Source organism: Trichosurus vulpecula, chromosome 4 (assembly GCF_011100635.1).
Source record: "Trichosurus vulpecula isolate mTriVul1 chromosome 4, mTriVul1.pri, whole genome shotgun sequence".
Classification (NCBI taxonomy): domain Eukaryota; kingdom Metazoa; phylum Chordata; class Mammalia; order Diprotodontia; family Phalangeridae; genus Trichosurus; species Trichosurus vulpecula.
In genome coordinates, this window is record NC_050576.1 from 26,502,358 (window position 1) to 26,511,241 (window position 8,884).

Sequence of the window (8,884 nt, forward strand, 5' to 3'; positions counted from 1 at the left end):
TCAGCCAATCAGCCAACCCCCAAATATTTATTGATCACCCGCTCTGGGCTGGGCACGGCTCTTCATTCCCTCTCCTGGCTTCAGCATATTGGAGAGCATTCACGGGTGCGAATGTCTTCAAGACAGATTCTTGGGGGCTGTGAAATGTTTTGTTTTCCCGCGTCCCATCTCTGTTGGGAAGCTGTCCCTAAGATGCCTGTAACACTCTCCTGGATGCTTTCCCCTCCTCCGCAGCCTCAGATTTTTCCAGGGTCCCTTGCTTAGAACTTGGTTTTGTCTATGTCATTCCCTGCCTTGTGTCATACTTGAGAGAGGCAGCCAGTGCTTCAGCAGATAGAGCCCTGGGCCTGGAGTCAGGAAGACCAAAGTTCGGATCCAGCCTTCAGATATTTCCTAACAACAATTGGTAGAAAAAGGGCTAGACCTTTAGTCAAATGACCTGGGGGAGGAGAGCATCTAGAGGAGACAGAAGAGCTGTCTCCAGCTAACTGCAGATGGCTGATGTCACATAGTTAGTCGTGTTCCACTTGACCCCAGAGGGCAGATTGGGGAGCAGTAGGGGAAGCTGGCATCTAAGGTCCTTTCCATGGGGACCTGGCTCCCCAAAGTTTGGGTCTTTCTTGGTGGCTTTGCATGTCACTGACCATCAGCTTGTGCAGACCTGCCAACATGGGTCAGGGTTAGGTTTGCCACATCCCTTTCTGAGCCCCCCACATAGGTGACGATTCTTACTCAGGGATGGTTTGGATAGATGCCTCCATGGTCCCTTCCAGCTTTAACTATCAGTAAACATTTATTAAGCACCTACTATGTACCAGGCACTGCTCTAAGCACTAGGGATACACAGAAAGGCAAAAACAGTCCCTGCTCTCAAGGAGCTTCCAGTCTGAGAGGGGAGAAAATCTGCAAGTCACTGTGTACGCAAAAGATCTGTATGTGTGAGTGATACGTATGTGTGTAGGTAGCCGTGCACACGTATTTATACGTAGTAAATTGGAGGCAGGTTTTCATAGGGAAGGAAAAGTGGGTGAGGTGGGGGAGAGCCGGAAAGGCTTCCTACAGAGGGTGGGATTTGTGCGAAGCCTTGAAAGAAGCTAGGGAGGTGAAAGTGTAAAGATGTGGAGAAAGCACATTCCAGTGGTGGGCATTGATTCATTCATTCATTCACTCATTCACACTGATTCATTCACCTGTTCATGTTCGTTCATTCATTCACTCATTCACATTCATTCATTCACTCACTTGTTCATGTTCATTCACTCATTCACATTCATTCATTCATTCATAGCCAGTCCAAACCTTATTTTCACCATCTATAAAATGGTGGCAGTAATCATTATATATTCTCCCTCCGCGACTTCCTGTGAGATAGATAAACTCTTAGTTTGTTTTCTTGTGTTATTGATCCATGAGTGACCATTCTCTTTACTTCTACATATCCTACTACATTTCCCTCCTTAAGCTGTCAGTCCCTTTCTAGCTCGGCTCAGATACTGCCTCCTCCAGGACAGCCTCCCTGATCTCCCCAGCTGGGCAGTGTGAAGTGGACTTCCCCTCCTTAGATTAGTTGGGATTTTTCCTCAGCCTCCCCCTTCTCCCACTCATCTCTGTGTACCTCACTCCCTCCCCCAATATTCCCAGGTGGAATTGAAGCTCTTTGAGGGAAGAGACCCCGTTTATTTTCATCCTGGTGTCCCCGACTCATGGTATGGAATTAAATGTAAATCTTTGAGACGGGTGGACAATCCCCTACACAGAATCCTGTACAGAGGATGGACTTGCTTCAGGAAGAGGGTTGGATGAGGGGCTCCCAAAGGTCACTTCCAGCTCAGAGATGCTATGATTCTTACTGGCCCCTCTGACTGTGGGCCTGACCCAGAGGCTTCCCTCCTGCAGAGAAGCAGCAGAAATCATTTCTTAACCCTCACCTACAGAGTAGGTGCTTAATAACTGATGGTGACTTGATTTGCCAATCCCTAGAGAAACAAGAAGGTGAAGACTAGACTAGGAGACTGGAAACTCCCTGAGGGCAGGACCTACTTCACTTTTTTCTCTGTATTTCTAACATGTAGTATAGCACACAGTTGGTGTTTAATAAATGCCTGCTGAGCTGTGTTTGGAAAGCCCTCCAGAGCTGACTTCCTGTCTTCACTGTGGTGAGGAGGGTCATTTGCTGGCCTTAAGACACTTGGGGAAGGGAAGCTGTGCTGCCCTACCTCTCTTTGTCCCCTTTGGATAGAGGTGACTGAAGGCCCCTTCTCTGCAAGGCTGCAGGCCCAGGGGCTGATCACAAGCCTGCTCATCCCAGACATTGGCCTGATGGGAACATCTCTCCTGCCTGTTCCTCTCTGTCCAAGCCCCCTCTTCTTAGAAGGCTGCTCACAGGGGCTGCCCAGACAGCTGTGTGGAGGGGGGTGTTTGTTACATGGGCCTCTTTTCAGAAGCTTCACCAGGCTCCTGTCAGACCGCAGGGGGGCAGAAATGGAGCCCCTCTCTGTGCCTATTAGGGAACCCTCGGGCTTGCTTTTTAAAGCTGGCTTCTTTTACTCATTTTTTTTAATGGTATTACCAAAATTTTCCTAAAACATTGATTTTTCTAAATGTCTCTCCACCTTCCCCTCCCCAATCCAGGCCTTTTTAAAATCTCTCTTTGGGGAGCGGATAAGGAACTTTATGCAGAGAAGCGTTAGTTTGGTGGAAAGAATACAGATTTGGGGTCAGAAGACTGAATACTTACTCCCTTGGTGACCTGAGCTCATCAAGGCCCTCTCTGGGCCTCAGTTTCCTTTTTGGTAAAACAAAGGGGTTGGATTTGACAGCATCCAAGAGCTCCATGATTATGATCTGCCGTCTGGGGGAGGGGGCTGTGCAACTTTTAAAAGGTTATTGTTCTTGATTTTATGGAGAGTCAGTGGAGAGCCAGAGAGGGTGTCATTCTGCTTCAGTAGAAGGATTTTCCTCACCTGGGAGTTCCCAGTACCAGTGGGATCATGGTCCAGTTCCTGCCTCTTTTGTGAATCTCTTTTGTTCGTATATTTACTTTATTTCTCAAGGTATCACTGTGCCCCACCCCTGCCCCACCCAGAGAAGTGGCAAGAAACCAGGGTCCTTAACCAGAAGGGTGAACTTTTGTAAAAAAAAAAATATTTGGATAACTGTTTCGAGATAAATGATTTCCTTTGCAATCCTGTACGTTTTACTTTATACATTTTAAGAGCGTAGTTCTGAGGGCCTCCACAGGCTTCACCAGACGGTGGGGCCAGAGGGGCCCAGTGACACGAGAAAAGGCTGCAAACTCCAGCCTCACAACAAAGAATGAAGCAGAAAAGAAAGCACTTCAGCAAAACTCAGCACATCCTTCAAGCCCAACTGTGTATGCCGTATTCCACACCCCTAGGCCCCCACTATGATGAAACAGAGGGTCTGGGTTCAAGTCCCACCTTCGACACTTTCTGTGTGACCTTGGGCAAGTCCCTCCAAGTCCAGCACTTCGCCCACTGTGCTACTCTGTGTCATGAATGAATGAATGAATGAATGAATGAATGAAAAACGTTTACCAACCACCAGCTTTGTGCCAGGTGTGGAGTTAGACCTGTGGATTCCAATTTAAAAGTGATGTGGAAAGGGAGATTGGATCCAAGCCCCTTCCAGCTCTAAAACACCCTGTGTTTCATCATCTCCATCATCAGCATCACTAGCCTTTATTTGACTTTAAGATTTACAGAACTTTTCCTCTATGCTACTTTATCTGAGCCTATAAACAAGATAATTAGACTTTGAGTGGTCCCCAAATACCAAACAAAAAGCAGCCGGTGGAAATTAGAGAGAGGTCAATGTCAATTCAGTATAAGGAAGAATTTCCTGATGGTCAGAACTGGCCAACGGGGGAATGGGCTGCCTTGAAAGGTAGTGAGCTCCCTGTCCCTGGAGGTGTTCAAGGATAGGTTCTTACTGAAGATAATGCAGTAAGGATTCCTGCTTTGGTCAGGAACTTGAGTGAAATGACCAGTGAAAGTCCAAGTCCAGAATTTTTCGTTGTGTGACTCACAAAAGGCCCTGTCTTTTGGGAACGTTCAGTTCGTGGTGGGAAAGAGGACTTAACGCGGACAGACCGAGAATTACGAGCCAGCAGCGCTACGTGCGGAGTGCCGTGCCCTGGGCACGGGCCATGCTGGGCATGGTCAGCTGATGGGATGGCACATGCCAGGGCAGGGTCGTAAGGTCTTGGGCCCTTCAGATCCTCCGGTTCAGTCTTACAACGAGGAATGGAGGAAACTGAGCCCCCTGGTCCTCTTTCTACTGCTCCTGCCTTCTGAGGTCACCTTCCACCCACTCTGTGTATATATTATATGTATACAGTCATCGGCCTGTTGTTCACCTTGCCTGTATTAGGATGGGAGTATTGAGGGCAGGGTTGGCGTTTTGCAATTTTCTGTATCCCCAGTACTTCACACAGGACCTGGCTCATAGTAGGTGCTCAATAAGCGTTTATCACCGACTGACTGACCTTTGATGAGAGGCCCTTTCTCCACTGTCCTCTTTAACCCTAACCCTCTAGAACTTTGCATATATTTTGTACTTATTCGTGTTTTCTCCCTCTGTTTGAATACAAGCTCCTTGAGGGCAGGAACTGCTTTGATGTTGTCTTTTTATCTCCAGCTCTTAGTAACCACTGGTTGAATTGAATTGGGCTGAACTCCTTGGCCCCCAGAAGGACACAAAGTAGAGACCAGCCAGGGTCCTGGCCTCACGGAGCTTATGGTCACAGTCATGGAGGTTGAAGAGCTAGAGATAGTCATCGGAGCTGGCCACTGAGATATCTCAGAAACACCTGATTATGAGAGGAGTGTCTTGGATGGATGTGATCCAAGTGTCCTGTGAGGTCTGAGGGAGGCTGTCCTTCCTGTCTTGGGGATGAGGGTATGATCCTGGGAGGCTCCCTGGAGGTGGTGACCTGGAGCTGGGCCTTAAAGATTGAGGAGGGGCTGCTTAGGGGAAGGAAAAGAGAAGGCATGCCAGGTGTGTGGAGCAGCCTGAGCCAAGGCAAGTGGGCATGGGTTGTCATCCCGGCTCTGACAACACGTACGTTGGATGAGAGGTCTTTTCAGAAGCCGGGGCTCATGAGGAATTGATGACTGTCCTGATGGGGGCTTAGTGTTCCCAAGGCTTTGTTTCACAGCCCCTAGTGGAGGGAGGCTAAGGACACATTATCATCCCCGTTTTAAAGATGAAGAAAACAGAAGCTGCTGAATTCAGGGATGAGGTGTCTGCCCCAAGTTCTGTGCTTTCAGACCAAGTATTGGATGGGGCAAAGCCTGGAGCAGAACCCAGATCTGCAGGCTCCTCGTTCCCTGGCTCTTACGTGTCTCATCATCTCTTCAGCCTGGTGTCTGGTGGCTCTGTGCCCAGCCCTGTTCATTTTCTCCTGGGGCCGTCCCTTGGAGGGCGTGAGCCCTTTGGCTCAGGATGGATGGGATACTGTTTCTGTAGCTGCCTGTGTAGGAAAGGCACTGGTGAGCCTGAGACTCCTGTCTGGAGTGCCGGGCAAGGCCAAGGAGAACAGGACTTTGATGGTTCCCGTGGCTGTGGGAGAAGGGAGGAGCAGAGCCTGGTCTTGGCTCTGGGCACCAGGTGCCACAGCCCCACCTTCATCATCAACCCACCACCCCCCTTCCATCCTGGCCTGGCTTCTCATGGCTCCTGAGAAGCAACTGTAAGAATGGGCCTTTATAAGGGCCGTGGCAGAGGCTCTAGGCCGGCTTCCCCAGCCCGAGATCCATTCCATTGTATCTTCCTTCTTCTCTCAAAGGAGTCAGCTGTGATACACATGCGCCTCAGACCATGCACTAGAGCCCTGCCGCCCATGCTTCCTTTTCTAGAAAAATTATTTTTATTTATTTCATTAAATATTTCCCAATTACATGTAAAATTTTTGAGAAGGCAAACAATTTGATATTGATTATACATGTGAAGTCATGTAAAACATGTTAACATATTAGCCATGTTACAAAAGAAAACACAGACAAAATTAAAAAAATAAAGAACATTTTATAAGTATACTTTAGTCTACAATGAGTTCTTCCGTTCTCTCCCTGCAGGTGGAGACTATTTTTCATCATGGCTCATTGTCTTGATCAGAGTAGCTTAGTCTCCCATAGCTGCTCATCGTTATATTTCTGTTACTGTGTACAGTATTATCCTGGTTCTGTTCACCTCAGTCTGCATCAGTCCAGTCTCCCAGGGGCTTCTCAAACCATCCTGCTTGTCATTTCTTAGAGCATAATAGTCCGTCATAGTCATATACGACAACTGGTTCAGCCATTCCCCAACTGAGGGGCATCCCCTCAGTTCTGGCAATTCTTAACCACCACAAAAAGATCTCTAGCGATCTCTCTGTCTCTCTGTCTCTCTGTATATGTGTGTGTGTATGTATACACACACATTTACATATATGTGTGTGTATATACATATATGTATATATATACACACACACACATTTACATATATGTGTGTGTGAGTGTGTGTGTGTGTGTGTGTGTGTGTGTGTGTATTTACAAATAGGCCCTTTCCCCTTCTCTTAGATCTCTTTGGGATGCAGACTTAGTATTGGTATTGCTGGGTCACTTGAGTAAGCATAGTTTTACAGACATTTGGGTATAGTTCCAAATTGTTCTCCAGAATAGTTGGCCTAGTTCACAACTCCACCAGCTATGGATTACTGTTCCAATTTTTCCACATGATCTCCAGCATTTTTCATTTTCCTTTTCTATTATGTTAGTAAATGACAGGAATGAGGTGGTATCTCAGATTTGTTTTTATTTGCATTTCCCTAATCAGTAGTGATTTAGAGAATTTTTTCATGTGACTGTTAATAGCTTTGATTTCTTCTTCTGAAAACAGCTTATTCATATCCATTTACCATGGCTCTTATTTTTATAAATTTGGCTCAGTTCCCTATATATTTGAGAAATGAGACCTTTATCAAAGAAACTTGCTCCAAAACTTGTTTTCCTTCTAACTTTGACTGTATTGGTTTTGTTTGTGCAAAAACTTCCTAATTTCATGTAATCAGGTAATCAAAATTACCTATTTTACGTCCCATAATCCTCTCCATCTCTTGTTTGGTTATAAACTCTTCCCTTATCCATAGATCTGACATACATTTTCCACACTGCCCCAATTTACTTAAATCACCCTTTATGTCTAAATCATTTATCCACTTTGATATAATATCTTGGTATATGTGAGATCCCATTTTATGCCTTGTTTCTGCCAAATTGCTTCCCAGTTTTTCCATTTTGTCAAATGCTGAGTTCTTACCCCAAAGGCTTGGGTCTTGGGATTTATCATTGGATTATTATGGTCATTTACTGCTATGTATTGTATACCTAATCAATTCCACTGAGTCACCACTCTTTTTTCTTAGGCAGTACCAGATTGTTTTGATGATTGCTTCTTTGTAATATAGTTTGAAATCTGGAACTGCTAAACTGCCTTTTTTTTCATTGATTTCCTCAATATTCTTGACCTTTTGTTCTTCCAGATGAATTTTGTTATTTTTTTTTATAGCTCTGTAAAAATAACTTTTTGGTAGTTTGATTGGTACAGCACTGAGTAAGTTAACTTATGTAGAATCGTCATTTTTATCATATTCGTGAACAATTAATATTTCTTCAGTTGTTTAGGTCTGATTTTTTTTGTATGTGAAAATGTTTCGTGATCGTTGTTCATGTAAATCCTGGATTTGTCTTGGCAGGTAAATGCCCAAGTATTTTATATTGTCTGCAGTTATTTTAAATAGAATTTCATTTTTTATTTCTTCCTGCTCAGTTTTATTGACAATATATAGAAATGTTAATGATTTATGTTATATTTACATACATATATTTTATATATGTTATATTTATTTTATATCCTGTAACTTTGCTGACATTGTTAATTATTTCAAGTAGTTTTTTAGTTGATTCGTTAGGATTCTCTGAGTATACCATCGTAACATCTACAGAGTATTAGTTTTGTTTTCTCATTGTCTATTTTTATTCCTTCAATTTCTCTTTCTTACCATATTGCTATAGTTAACATTTCTAACACAGTATTGAATAATAGTGGTGATAATAGACCTCCTTGCTTCACCTCTGATCATATTGGGAAGGCTTTTGTCTCCGTTACAGATAATGCTTCCTTTTGGTTTTAGATAGACACAACTTATAATTTTAAGAAAAGCTCCATTTATTCCTATGTTTTCTGGGTTCTCTTTTTATTTAGTAAGAATGGATGTTGTATTTTGTCAAAGCTTTTTCTGCATTTACTGATAAAATCATGATTTTTGTAGTTTTTGATATGGTCAGTTATGCTGATAGTTTTCCTAATACTGAACCAGCCCTGCATTCCTAGTATAAATCGCACTTGGTCACAGTGTAGGATCTTTGTGATTTATTGCTGTAATCTCTTTACTAGTATTTTGTTTAAAATTTTTACATAGATACTCATTAAGGAAATTAGTGTATAGTTTTCTTTCTCTGTTTTTGTTCTCCCTGGTTTAGGAAGCAACACCATATTTGTGTTGTAAGCGGAATTTGTTAGGACCCCTCCTTTGCACCTTTTTTTCAGATAGCTTATATAGTATTGGGATTAATTGTTCCTTAAGTGTTTGGTAAAATTCATTTGTAAATCCATCTGGTCCTGAGGATTTTTTCCTTAGGGAGCTCATTAAAGGCTTGTTCAATTTTTTTTTTCCCCTAAGATGAGGTTATTTAAATATTCTATTTACTCTCCTGTTAATCTCGGCAGTTTATATTTATGTAAATATTCATCCATTTCACTTAGATTGTCGGTTTTACTGGCACATCATTGGGTGGAATAACTCCTAATAATTGTGTTAATT